The sequence below is a fragment of the Trachypithecus francoisi genome, unplaced genomic scaffold (assembly GCF_009764315.1).
Source record: "Trachypithecus francoisi isolate TF-2019V2 unplaced genomic scaffold, Tfra_2.0 Lachesis_group0, whole genome shotgun sequence".
NCBI classification, from domain to species: domain Eukaryota; kingdom Metazoa; phylum Chordata; class Mammalia; order Primates; family Cercopithecidae; genus Trachypithecus; species Trachypithecus francoisi.
Window position 1 is genome coordinate 67,410,301 of NW_022681453.1, and position 14,377 is coordinate 67,424,677.

The 14,377-nt window shown below is 44.9% G+C and overlaps 1 protein-coding gene across 8 annotated transcripts in view; it reads right to left on the minus strand.

Moving 5' to 3' along the window:
• Window positions 1–14,377, minus strand: part of FBXO40 (F-box protein 40) — a 34,321-nt gene that overhangs the window by 13,128 nt on the left and 6,816 nt on the right. For 3 of the 8 annotated variants that reach the window (XM_033211074.1, XM_033211073.1, XM_033211075.1), the window contains one exon: window positions 10,680–10,873. The exons of 3 other annotated variants lie outside the window; for them this stretch is intronic. The gene's annotated coding sequence lies outside the window, so the exon portion shown is untranslated. Of the gene's footprint in view, window positions 1–9,266; window positions 9,327–10,679; window positions 10,874–11,019; window positions 11,129–14,377 lie in introns of those variants that run through there. 2 more of the 8 variants (XM_033211076.1, XM_033211078.1) reach the window with 2 other exon arrangements.

Here is a 14,377-nt window from a genome sequence, read left to right on the forward strand (position 1 = left end):
TTAGCCCCAGAAGGGAGGACAGGAGACTTTTTCTTAACATTTTCTCTTGTCTGTTAATCAGAAGATCATCTTTCATTGGCTGGTCACGGACAGCTGGGCCCTGTTTCCTAGACCCAGAATGTCATTTTTGCCCTGAAATAGTTTTGTCAGGGGATCCCAAGTTACAGCTTGCCCACTTCCCTTGTTTGGTTCAACATCTTTTTTTTGCTGGGTTCCTCGTGGCATTGCCTCAGGTGACCATGAGTCTGCTTACTTGTTCTTATTACCTGATATGAACAAGGGGACACAACTGGCTCCAGGAGTTCCTCCCTTGGCCAAATTGGCACTAAGAATTCTCTTGTCCCTTTTAGTGGAGCTCAGCTGGAGGCAGTACAATCTTGCCGACAAGGAGTGGTATTCAGCACCTTCAGTTCTGGTATACCAGTTCTCATACCACATCTATCCTGAAGAACTCACTGCTAGGGTGCATTTTAACCTATTAGGGAAGGTTTAAATTGGATGGGCTTAAGATAATTTTTCTTTTTAATATAACACTGGTCCCAATATCCTTTGAGAGGACCAGAAAGGTGGACCTCAGGTGTTACAGCAGCCCCAAACACTATACTTCGGCTTGATTTGTTTTATAGAAGGGAAACTAAGTGTGGAGAAATACTCTATGTGCAGGCCTTCCTAATGGTTAGCCAGGATAAGGATTTAAAATACACTTGTAGGCCGGGCGCGGTGGCTCAAGCCTGCAATCCAGCACTTTGGGAGGCCGAGACGGGCGGATCACGAGGTCAGGAGATCGAGACCATCCTGGCTAACACAGTGAAACCCCGTCTCTACTAAAATACAAAAACTAGCCGGGCGAGGTGGCGGGCGCCTGTAGTCCCAGCTACTCGGGAGGCTGAGGCAGGAGAATGGTGTAAACCCGGAGGCGAAGCTTGCAGTGAGCTGAGATCCGGCCACTGCACTCCAGTCCGGGCGACAGAGCGAGACTCCGCCTCAAAAAAAAAAAAAATAAATAAAATACACTTGTATATGCTTGATAGAAGGAAAGAAAAATGAGGGACTAGACATAATTCATGACCACTTATGCAAGTGCCTCCTAATCCCAGGCTTCCCCCAGCTGGTCCTGGACTCCCCACTGTAAGTTCAAGTGCTCCGGAGGAACAAAGTCAGACTCCTAGTTCCCCAGAAGTGTCCAAAGTATTATTAACCCCTCTCAGTTATTTGGGGATGTCTGATGTCCTGCCATCACCTCCTCCTTAGCCTTCAAGCCCTGTCTTACATTCATTACCCAAAGAGCCTAGCCCCAGCAGCACCACTCTCAGTGGGGCCTCTTACCAGCCGTCAAAGTTGACTCTTTGCTCTCTTCAGGAGTTGGCAGATGGTGACAGGGGCACTCTATGTGTATATGTACCCTTTTCTGTGCCTGACAGCCTTATGCCAGAAAAAATTCAGCTGGTTTTTGGAGGGTCTAGGAAAATTCATAGATGAATTTGAGAGACTAACACTGACATATGAATTAACCTGGCAAGATTTGCATATACTTCTGTCTACCTGCTTCACAGAAGAAGAAAAGCAGCATATTATGGGAGCTGTTAAAGCATATGAAGATGAAGCCTGCAACCAGGGGCATGACATCTATCCAGTAGGAGGCACAGCAGTGCCTGACTGGGACCTAAATAGGAGTTATTAAGAGGAAATAAGTTTGAGCAGCCAAGGTGGGCAGATCACTTGAGGTCAGGAGTTTGATACCAGCCTGGGCAGTGTGCTGAAACCCTGTCTCTACTAAAAACACAAAAATTAGCCATATGTGGTGGTATGTGCCTGTGGTCCCAGCTACTTGGGAAGCTGAGCCAGGAGAACTCACCCGAATCTGGGAGGCGGAGGTTGCAGTGAGCCAAGATCTTGCCACTGCACCCCAGCCTGGGCACCAGAGTAAGACTCCATCTTGAGGAAAAAAACAACAACAAAAAAAGGAAGTAAGAACCTAGAGAGTAGAAACTATATGATTATTTGCCTCCTTGAAGCAATGAGATTTGTGATAAAGCCTGTTAATTATGGTAAAGTCAGGGAAATTACTCAGGGAAAGGATGAAAAACCAACCTTGTTCCAAGGGCACTTAATTGAGGCCTTGAGGAAATATATTAACACTGACCCTGACTCCAAGGAGGGACAGGCATTGCTAAGAGTTCATTTCGTAACCCAGTCTGCTCCTGATATCTGCAGGAAGCTGCAAAAGCAACCCTAGGCCCCCGGACTTCCATAAATCAGCTTTTAGACATGACTTTTACAGTTTTCAATGGGCAAGATAGGGCAGAGGAAGCAGAGAAAGTAAAGCAAACCTCCCAAAAGGCCCAGCTTTTAGCTGCAGCTTTGAGCTCTCTACCCCTTCAGAGTCAGCCCCTTATCCCCCAAGCCCTGCCAGAGGAAGTGAGCAGGCAGAAAGCCCCATTCTGGGCCTCTGAGCCACTGTGCCCTGGGCCACTGTGCCCTAGGTGTAAACCAGTGTGTTTTCTGTAAGGAGGCTGGTCACTGGAAGAGGGAATGGCCTGTGCTCCCAAGAGAGTTGTTGGCTTCTGAACCCATAATGGCCCAGCAGACTTAAGAGTGACCGGCTCCAGACTTCACACCTCAGTTCCTGTTGGACAATTAGCCATTGCTCTGGAGGAGCCTCAGGTGACTCTTGAAGTGGCAGATAAGATTATTAATTTATTATTCAATACGGGAGCAGTTTACTTTGTTCTGACCCAGAATAATGGAGCCTGTCTTCTCATAGCTGTACAGGCATTGATGGGCAAGCCCAGAAATGCCACTTTCCTTATTCTTTAAGCTGTCCTTCAGGGACTCTTGTTTTCTTGCATGGCTTTTTAGTACTACCTGCATGTCCTACCCCTTACTGGGGAGGAATTTATTGATTCGGCTGCAAGCCATGGTTAACTTCGGAGCGCATAAAGCAAACGAGTGTTACTTTTGTTCCTGTCCCCTGAGGAGAGAAAAAAGGAAGATAAGGATGCATTTTTCTGCACCTAATGCATCCAGATCCACGACCTCTGTTTGCCCTTGAATGGAATGATTCAGATACGCATTCAACCTCACAACTAACCTGGACAGTTCTCCCTCCAGGGCTGCAAGATAACCCACACTTGTCTGGAAATGCTGTAGCTAAGGACTTGAAGAATCTACAACTGCGAAAGGGCACGGTTATCTAGTATGTAGAGGATTTGCTCACTGCTAGCTCAACTACAGAGAACTCAGATAATACTACCGTTAAATTGCTAAATTTCCTGGGAACTAGTGGATATAGGGTGTCACCACACAAGGCTCAGATTTCTACTCAGAAAGTCAAATATTTTGGATATGTCTTTTTAAATATTTTTTATTATTTACTATTTGTTTCTCTTTTTCTCATTTGTAACACTCCTCCAGAATCAATTTGGGATATATCTTAACCTCTGGTACCCAAGCAATAGCCTCAGAATGGAAGGAAGCTCATTCAAGAGCCCCGGACCAAGAAACCAATGTGGGCCTTTTTAGGAATGACTGGGTTCTGCCACTTATGAGTGCCTGGATTTGGGCAAACATTTCAAGCTTCTATGTGAGGTTCTATAAAGGACAGATTTAAAATCCTTTGATTGGAATGAGAATTGCAGGCAAAACTTCAATACTGTCAAAGTGAAATTGGGCTCTGCTCCAGCCTTAGGAATCCCCAACTTGGATAAGCCATTTTTCCTTTATGTGGCCAAAAAGCAAGGTATGGCCTTGGATGTTCTTGTCCAAAACTTGGGGAATATTCCACAGCCAGTAGCCTACTTTTCTAAGCAACTAGACCATGTGGCTTCTGCATGGCCTAGATGCCTTTGGGCTGTTGCAGCTACTGCTTTTCTGGTAGATGAAGTTAATACACTAACATTAGGACAGCACCTGGAGGTTTTGACCGCACACCAAGTCCAGGGGGTCCTAGAGGCTAAAGGGCACCCGTGGATGATGGGAGGATGTTTATTAAAGCATCAGACCTTACTGTTAGACACACCAGACATAACTCTTGAAATTCGCCAAGTAAACCCAGCTGCTTGTCTGCCAGAGTCCACAGACACTGTAAACCATTCCTGCCTACAGGTTATGGAGCAAATTTATTCTAGCAGGCCAAACTTAAGGGATGAGCCCCTTAACAATCCTGAGGCAGAATGGTTTACAGATGGAAGCTGAGCTAATTGCTCTTACTAGGGCCCTGCAATTGGAAAAGGATGTAAAAATTAACATTTATGATGATTCCAAGTATGCCTTTTTAATGCTTCATGGTCATGCCAACATTTGGAAAGAGTGGGGACACCTGACCACTAAGGACTCCCCCAGAAAACATCACTCAGATATTTTGAGCTTGTTAGATGCTGTTTTACTGCCAAAGGAAATGGCTGTAGTTCATTGCAGAGCACATTTTGATGATATTATTAAAGGAAATGCCCTTGCAGATGTGGGGGCCAAGGCCACTGCACTAAAAGAGCCAGTTACACTTATGGGCATCCTAGTGCCCACAGCCCCAGATATAGCTGAGCCAGTGTACTCCAAAGAAGAACAAAAATGAGCCAGGGATCACGATTTGGCCCAGGCCCCCTCTGGCTGGCTAACGGTAATAAATTACTAATGCCAAGTGTCAATCAGTGGAAAATAGTTAAGCATTTTCATAATTCCACTCATTTGGGAAGGAATTCTTTATTTCAGTTGATACCTTATTTATTTATGGGAAAACTTTTCAAGACACTAAAACAGATGACTTGAGCCTGAAAGCTCTGTGCCCAAAATAATCCAAACAACCAGCCATTGCCCCCATCTCTAGTTAAACCTGTCCAACACAGAGGAACCTATCTGGGTGAAGTCTGGCAACTAGACTTTATTTAAATGCCTCTCTGTAGGGGATTCAATTATTTACTGGTGTTTATTATTACCTTCACTGGTTGGGTTAAGGCTTTACCCCACTTGATCCAAAAGAGCTTTAGAGGTCTCGGCCGGGCGTGGTGGCTCATACCTGTAATCCCAGCACTTTGGGAGGCTGAGATGGCTGGATCACAAGGTCAGGAGATCGAGACCATCCTGGCTAACACAGTGAAACCCCGTCTCTACTAAAAATACAAAAAATTAGCTGGGCATGGTGGCAGGCACCTGTAGTCCCAGCTACTTGGGAGGCTGAGGCAGGAGAATGGCGTGAATCTGGGAGGTAGAGCTTGCAGTGAGCCAAGATCGTGCCACTGCACTCCAGCCTGGGTGACAGAGCGAGACTTCATCTCAAAAAAAAAAAAAAAAAGAGCCTTAGAGGTCTCTAAATTTTTTTTTTCTTTTTTTTTTTTTTGAGATGGAGTTTCACTCTTGTCACCCAAGCTGGAGTGCAGTGGCATGATCTCGGCTCACTGCAACCTCTACCTCCTGAGTTCAAGCGATTCTCCTGCCTCAGCCTTCCAAGTAACTGGGACTACAGGCATGCACCACTATGCCCAGCCAATTTTTGTATTTTTAGTAGAGACGGCTTCACCATACTGACCAGGCTAGTCTCAAATTTTGACCTCAGGTGATCTGCCTGCCTAGGCCTTTCAAAGTGCTAGGATTACAGGCGTGAGCCACCACACCACACCTATCTAAAAATTTATTAAAAGAAATAATTCCTCAGTTTGGGTTATCTGAAAGACTGCAAAGTAGCTATGGCCCCTCTTTCATGGCAGGCATAACCTAATACCTATCCTTGGCATTGGGAATCCAATATCATCTTCATTCTGCATGGAGACCCCAATCCTCTGGAAAGGTGGAAAGGGTTAATCATAAGCCAAAGAGGACTTTAGCTAAATTTTGCCAGGAAACATCAGAGACCTGGCTATCTCTATTGCCTGTAGCTTTACTACAGGTTTGAGCTGCTCCAAAGGGAAACTTATAATTAAGTCCTTTTGAATTAACATATGGAAGGCCTTTCCTAACTGCAAATCTCCTAATAGATGAAATGATTCATTAATTACAAAAATATGTCATCAGGCCGGGCGTGGTGGCTCAAGCCTGTAATCCCAGCACTTTGGGAGGCCGAGACAGGCAGATCACGAGGTCAGGATATCGAGACCATCCTGGTTAACACAATGAAACCCCGTCTCTACTAAAAAATACAAAAAACTAGCCGGGCGAGGTGGCGGGCGCCTGTAGTCCCAGCTACTCGGGAGGCTGAGGCGGGAGAATGGCGTAACCCAGGAGGCGGAGCTTGCAGTGAGCTGAGATCCGGCCACTGCACTCCAGCCTGGCGACAGAGCGAGACTCCGTCTCAAAAAAAAAAAATTAAAAAAAAGTCATCAATCTAGGACAAATGCAAAACGCACTGTGTGAATATGGATATAAAAGGCTTTCCCTCCCCACATGAGAGGAAAATTCTGTTTCAGTTCAACTAGGGTATTTAACCTTACTAAAGACTTGAATGGAAGGGTCTCTAGCGACCATCTTTCCCCAATGTGGAAAGGATCATATTAAGTGCTCTGAGCACTCCAATAGCAGTTAAACTGCAAGGGATTCACAGTTAGGTACATTTGTCTTGAATTAAACCTGTTTCTTATGAAGCCCCACAAGCTACCGACACCCAGTCTGCTAATCTAGTCTACTCTTGTGAGCCAGTAGAAGGTCTACACTTTCTCTTCAGGAGAAATCCTTGGAAGCTTCTTCTTACAATGTGATGCTCTGGATAAGCTTGGGGGCAAGGTTAGTTTTCCTGATCCTCCTCGTGGTCATCTTTTACTTTTACTGGTATGAGTCTGTCCCAGCTGTGGGTAAGCAATATCTATGCCCTTACAGGATATAACTATAGAACACAGCTTCTCTTTTATTCGTATCTGTTTTGGGGCTTCTATCCTTCCTTTCACTATTGCTGGAGGTTCAAATCTTTTCTTACAATGGGCACAGGACTATGCCAATGTTCTCTTGCTGGATTTGTGAGCTATTGCCCTTCTCTAGCACCTCAGGCTTGCCCTGGTGGACATCCCCCACACAGGACATGCTTAGATAACTCACAGACATAGTTAGAGGGACTTAAATAATGGATAGGAGCACAAACGTCTGGCCTGACTTGGAACAATGTAACCCAATAGCCCGTTAATAACACTTTTAGCAATTCTGGGCATAGGAAGCCATTCTCAGTAAATGAGACCACAAAAAAGTTTCTTGCACTGGGCACCTCCTTTCTAGACCCAAAGATAAACATCCGAACTAAAAAGCTCAAAAACTCCAGTTTTGAAGAATGATTTCTTCAAATTTGGGATGGTTTTATATGACTAACCACCTCTGCAGGACACTTAAGTCAGGTAGTCCCATTGTGTTAGGAACAATGGAACCACTCCCTTGATGCTTTGACAAATGCTACTTGTGTCGTGGGATGGATTCCTGCAAGACAATGCCAACATACCATAGTCCTGAACAAATGGACTTATCTGCTACCGACTGGTCACAAGGACCAAAACCCAACTGATATGCATCCCTTAGGAACTCAGTGGATATGTGGCACCAATCTTTGGCCATGATTGCCTTCTGGGTGGCTAGGACATTGTACATGAAGCTTATCTTGACCCCGGGTTACTGGACAAAGACTATTTTAAAAAGCCAGCTGGGCCTGCCTAGTGGCTCATGCCTGTAATCCGAGCACTTTCAGCACTTTGGGAGGCCGAGGTGGATGAATCACTTGAGGTCAGGAATTTCAGACGTCTGTAATTATCCGGGTGTGGTGGTGTGCACCACACCAGTAATCCCAGCTACTTGGGAGGCTGAGGCAGGAGAATTGCTTGAATCCAGGAAGTGGAGGTTGCAGTGAGCTGAGATCATGCCACCACACTCCTGCCTCGGCAACAGAGTGAGACTGTGTCAAAAAAAAAAAAAAAAAAAAGCCAGCCAACCTTCTCCACATAACCAGCATGTGGGCCAGATCCATTTTTTTTTTTTTTTTTTTTTTTTTGAGACAGAGTCTCGCTCTGTCGCCGGGGCTGGAGTGCAGTGGCCGGATCTCAGCCACTGCAAGCTCCGCCTCCCGGGTTCACGCCATTCTCCTGCCTCAGCCCCCCGAGTAGCTGGGACTACAGGCGCCCGCCACCTCGCCCAGCTAGTTTTTTGTATTTTTTAGTAGAGACGGGGTTTCACCATGTTAGCCAGGATGGTCTCGATCTCCTGACCTCGTGATCCGCCCGTCTCGGCCTCCCAAAGTACTGGGATTACAGGCTTGAGCCACCGCGCCCGGCCCAGATCCATTTTTCATGGGTATAACCACTTGGCCTCACTCTTCCTACCATCTATTAGATTGGAAGATGCTATCTGGCATGTTGAGGCCATTGTCAATGATACCCAATGGGCTTTAAGTAACAGCCTGTGAGATATATCTTTTATAAATGCTGAAATGTACTATATGCGTTAAGGCTGTCATGCAAAACAGAATGTCACTAGATACTCTGACTGCAGCACAGGGAGCAACCTGTGCTATTATCAGAACTAAATATTGTATATATATCTCAAATAACTCAGACAATATTTCTTTGACCCTCCAGATATAAATCAACAAATTAAAGCCATCTCTAATTGCACACTGTCTTTAGATAATGGCTAGCATCGTGGTTTGGGTCAGGGCCATCATGGTGGAAAAAGTTCCTTTTGTTACCCTGGCTATAATAATTGGAATAGGCATAGCTTTACATTGTGGATTTTATTGTTGCTGCACATTTTGTATGTTTTGCATGGTCCTATTCTTATTATTAATCCTTAATTCACAACGTATGGTACTCATATATCATGATTTATAATTATAACTATAATTCTTATTTTATAAGTTTCTATGTTTCAGGATATCAACTTATGAGTGATCTACAAACCTACAGACCTATTGCTCCTCCAGTCAACTGCAACAGCTTCAAGGTACCTCTGTTAAGACCCCTCCCAGCATGACAGGTCCCTTAAAGTTAGGCAGGGTTAATATCAATGACCTTTCTCAGCAGGAAGAAGTTCCAGAAGACTGACCCCCACCCTTCAGGGTCCCTTAGGATTAAGAGTTCACTTGTGACAGAAGGGGGAAATATGTTAGAGGAACCCCTACTTATCAGGCCTCTGGCTTAATAAAACATGACCAGAGCCGGATATGGTGGCCCACGCCTGTAGTCCCAGTACTTTGGGAGGCCAAGGCGGGCAGATCACAAGGTCAGGAGATCGAGACCATTCTGGCTAACACAGTGAAACCCCATCTCTACTAAAAATACAAAAATTTAGTTGGGCATGGTAGCACACACCTTTAGTCCCAGCTCCTCGGGAGGCTGAGGCAGGAGAATCACTTGAACTGGGGAGGTGGAGGTTGCAGTGAGCAGAGATCATATAACGGCACTCCAGCCTGGGCGACAGAGCGAGACTCCATCTCAATAAACTACCATCAGAGTGAACAGGCAACCTACAGAATGGGAGAAAATTTTTGCAATCTACCCATCTGACAAAGGGCTAATATCCAGAATCTACAAAGAACTTAAACAAATTTACAAGAAAAAATCAAACAACCCCATCAAAAAGTGGGCAAAGGATATGAACAGACATTTCTCAAAAGAAGACACTTATGTAGCCAACAGACACATAAAAAAATGCTCATCATCACTGGCCATCAGAGAAATGCAAATCAAAACCACAATGAGATACCATCTGTTAGAGTGGTGATCATTAAAAAGTCAGGAAACAACAGGTACTGGAAAGGATATGGAGAAATAGGAAAACTTTTACACTGTTGGTGGGATTGTAAACTAGTTCAACCATTGTGGAAGACAGTGTGGCGATTCCTCAAGGATCTAGAACTAGAAATACCATTTGACCCAGCCATCCCATTACTGCATATATACCCAAAGGATTATAAGTCATGCTGCTATAAAGACACATGCACATGTATGTTTACTGCGGCACTATTCACAATAGCAAAGACTTGGAACCAACCCAAATGTCCATCAGTGGTAGACTGTTTTACAAAAATGTGGCACATATACACCATGGAGTGCTATGCAGCCATAAAAAAGGATGAGTTCATGTCCTTTGTAGGGACATGGATGAAGCTGGAAACCATCATTCTCAGCAAAGTATTGCAAGGGCAGAAAACCAAACACTGCATGTTCTCACTTACAGGTGTGAATTGAACAATGAGAACACTTGGACACAGGGTGGGGAACACCACACACCAGGGCCTGTCGTGGGGTGGGGGAAGGAGCGAGGGCTAGCATTAGGAGATACACCTAATGTAAATGACGAGTTAATGGGTGCAGCACACCAACGTGACACATGTATACATATGTAACAAACCTGCATGTTGTGGACATGTACCCTAGAACTTAAAGTATAATAATAATAAAAAAAAATGACCAGAGTGATGTCATCTTTAAGTGAATAGTGAGGCACCCACAAGGCACCTATAGGGTTAATACTTATGATCTGAAAATAGCCACATCCCAAGCTGATCACCACTTATAATCACAGAATATTTATGGCCAGACAAAACATCTCTCACCAAGCCTACAGAATGTCCATATGTCCCGAGAGTGTAGCCCTCTTTACTTAAAGATAATGTTAATGAGCAAGTTCAGGTTAAAGTATTGATGGTCATCGATAACACTGACAGCCACTACCTTTAGTGAGCACATCACAGCACGTCCGCACATTCCAAGTTAACTTACCTCTTTATAGTTTCTTGTAAGTACAGATGCTAACAAAAGATGGAGCACTCCTTCTCTTGCTGAGGATGTCCTAGTCTGTAACAGAGTAGTTTCCAGTAAACTTGCTCTTTCACTGTGCTCTGTGACTTGCCTCAAATTCTCTCCTGTGAGAATCTAAGAATTTGCTCTTGGGGTCTGGATCAGGGCACTCTTTTCTGGCAACAATTAAGACATCAGGGTAAAACCCTCATGAATAGAACTAGTGCCCTTATAAAAGAATCCCGAGAGAGATCCTTTGTGCCTTCCACCACATGAGGACAGGAGTAAAAGCTGGCAGTCTGTGACCCAAGAAGGCCCTTACCAGACACAGAATCTGCTGGTATCTTGATCTTGGCTTTTCCAGTCTCCAAATAGTTTCTGTTGTCTGTAAGCTGCCCAGTCTAGAATCTTTTGTTAGAGAATGGACAAAAATGGACTGTGTTGGAGCAGAATAGGATCCAGCAGGAAACACATCTTTTGGGTCCAAGAGTCCAGCTACTGATCTCTTAACATGCAATGTAATGTGCAGGTGGATTCCTGCCATATTCCAGGTCACTTTTGGAAAAAAAGAGTCCATTATGGACTTACTGTGGACATTTTTAAATATTAGGCTAAAGCATCTGGAATTATTTGATACACAGTAGGGAGCCATTTAACAATGTAATTGGGGTGTTAAGTAAGACTACTGGAGGAATAAATGGAGTAGGATGACCTAGAGTTAGATACTGCTGTGTAGAGAATGCGATGGAAGCTTGGATGGGTGAGACCAATGATAGTAAAAATAGTCAAGATGAGACACACAGAAGACATTACAAAGGGAGAATCACATTTTTATTTCCAGCTGGGATGGCAAAAAAGGAAACAAAGTTGATGCCAAGATTTCAAACCAGGAAGAAAGAATGTTGGCTATAATTTTTGAGAAAAATAGAGATCTAAAGAGGGAACAATTTGGGGAGGAAAGATGGGTCCTGAAAGTTTAATACAAGATGCTTGAGAGGATGATAGATCTCATGGATGGGAATAGGAGGGACTGGAATGTGGAGATGCAGATTTGAGAAGTATCCACTTGCAAGTGAGAGAGGAAGCCATATGTGGGGAAGTAAAAACACAGAATAGAAATTGAAGCCATGAGGTACATAGCCAAGTATGGTGGCTTTGGGGGAAATTAGGAAGAAGTAGAACCAGAGAAGGAGAGACCAGACAGCTAAAAGGGTCAGGATTATGTTGTCACAGATGCAAAGGAAAGAGTGAGCTACAGCCTCAAGTAATATTGCCAAGTTAAGAACAATGATGACAATGCTACTGCTTATGGGAGGTCCCCAAAGAGCTCTTGCCGGAGCAAGTGTGGCATTTTAGCTGTGCAGTGTGACCCTTAGCCATTGCAAATGTGTTGTTTGCTTATAGAGGAAGGAAAAGCTAGTAAGCATATACTCCATTGTTGGCAGGGCCTGTCCTGGCTGAGAGAATGTGACCATCTATTTTTATTCAGAAGATAAATTCACCAGGGAGGACAAAGTCTGGATAATTCAGAGTCCCCTGCTGGTTTTTAGATGGGAAAGAAGGGGAAAATCACAAATGGAATAAGGCTCTTTGAAAAAAGCTACCAGCTCCAGGAATGTCTAACTTCATATTTGCCAGCCTGTTCTGTCATTAAGTTGAGCTCAGTTCCTGGGAAGGAAAAGAAGGGCTGGCTAGTTCTGTGTGCTTCCACGTGTGCGGTGAGAACTCTGCCCCAGCAGCAGGAATCTGTCTGGCTGGATGGACACTGGTGATTAACTCTTAAGCTCAATCATTTCTTATCCTTCAGCACTATGGAGTATGGTTCTTGGAAACAGTATTTTCTTGGGAACAGTATTATTGAAGCTGGAAACGTTTATGGTACAGCCTTATTGCTCTCCAGCTCTTTGAAGTTACTTGAAAATTTCCCTTTAAGAGATAACAAAGATGCTTTTGTTTTTTTCGTGTTGCTATTTAAAGATCTCCTACCAGGCTTTGGAGCTACACCCCACAAGTGACAGAGAGAGGACGTGTGCAGAGCAGAAAGGCATGGTGAGTGGAGACCACTCCAGAGAAGTTTGGCAGTGAAAGGAAGGGGGAAGATGAAATAGCCTCACATCTGTGAACAAATCACATCTGAGCCTTTTGTTGTATATGTGGGGGAAATTGTTCTCACTGAGATAAGGGTCAATCTGGAACTCTCGATAGTCTAATCATGGCTGGGTAAGTGGGATGACCAATTTGTCCTGGTTTGCTTGGGACTCTCCTGGTTTACCACTGAAAGTCTCATGTCCCAGAAAATGCCTGAGTCCTGGGCAAACTTAGACAGTTGATTGATCACCTTAAGTAGGAGCCAACTGGTGTTGCCCCAAAATGATCAAATTAGATATATCATTGGTTGCTTTGCAATAGAAGATGCCCTGTTCTCCCAATCTTCTCTGCTCCTGTGCACAGTAACAGGATCCACGGCCGGGCGCGGTGGCTCAAGCCTGTAATCCCAGCACTTTGGGAGGCCGAGACGGGCGGATCACGAGGTCAGGAGATGGAGACCATCCTGGCTAACACGGTGAAACCCCGTCTCTACTAAAAATACAAAAAAAAAAAACTAGCCGGGCAAGGTGGCAGGCGCCTGTAGTCCCAGCTACTCGGGAGGCTGAGGCAGGAGAATGGCGTGAACCCGGGAGGCGGAGCTTGCAGTGAGCTGAGATCCGGCCACTGCACTCCAGTTCGGGCGACAGAGCAAGACTCCGCCTCAAAAAAAACAAAAAAAAAAAACTAGCCGGGCAAGGTGGCAGGCGCCTGTAGTCCCAGCTACTCGGGAGGCTGAGGCAGGAGAATGGCGTGAACCCGGGAGGCGGAGCTTGCAGTGAGCTGAGATCCGGCCACTGCACTCCAGTTCGGGCGACAGAGCAAGACTCCGCCTCAAAAAAAACAAAAAAAACAGGATCCTTATCCTCCATGGGGTTTGTCTAGCTTTCCTAGATTGACAGATTTCTCTGCGTTTTGGGTGTCATGGAGGCAGAGAAATGAAATGTTAGTGCCTTTCCTATGCTTTTACATAACACCTCATTTAATTCTCACGACAACCATGTGAGGTGGGTACTACCATTTCCAACTTACGAATAAGGATTCTGAAGCACAAAGAGGCCTAGGCCTGTCTGTCTTCAAACTCTATACTCTTTGCTACATCACACTTGATCCTCAAAGACCCACAGAGACACAGGTGTTTGATCCACATGGTCTGGGGAAAATGCAAGCCCATCGCTAGAGATGGGGCATAGAATAGTGTCCACATGTATTGATCTTTTCAGGTTGTAAAGGAGCCGGATGCCCTTCCCTAGGAAGCACCTCCATCCTTATGGTGATTTTTTTGGTACTTCTTTGGATCATATCCCATACTGTGCCCTCTTTGAGCAGAGAAAACAAGAGGAGCATCCAGGCCCAATGGCTTTGCATTTCAGAGGATATAAATGTGAAAGGGAAGCTTGTAGGGTTAAAAAATATGCACTACGTAGGTCAGGTGCTGTGGCTTATGTCTATAATCCCAGCACATTGGGAGGCCGAGGTGGGAGATTGCTTGAGCTCAGGAGATTGACACCAACCTGGGCAACATAGCAAGACCTTGTCTCTACTAAAAAAGAAACAAAAAAACAGCCAAGTGTGACACATGCCTGTAGTCTTAC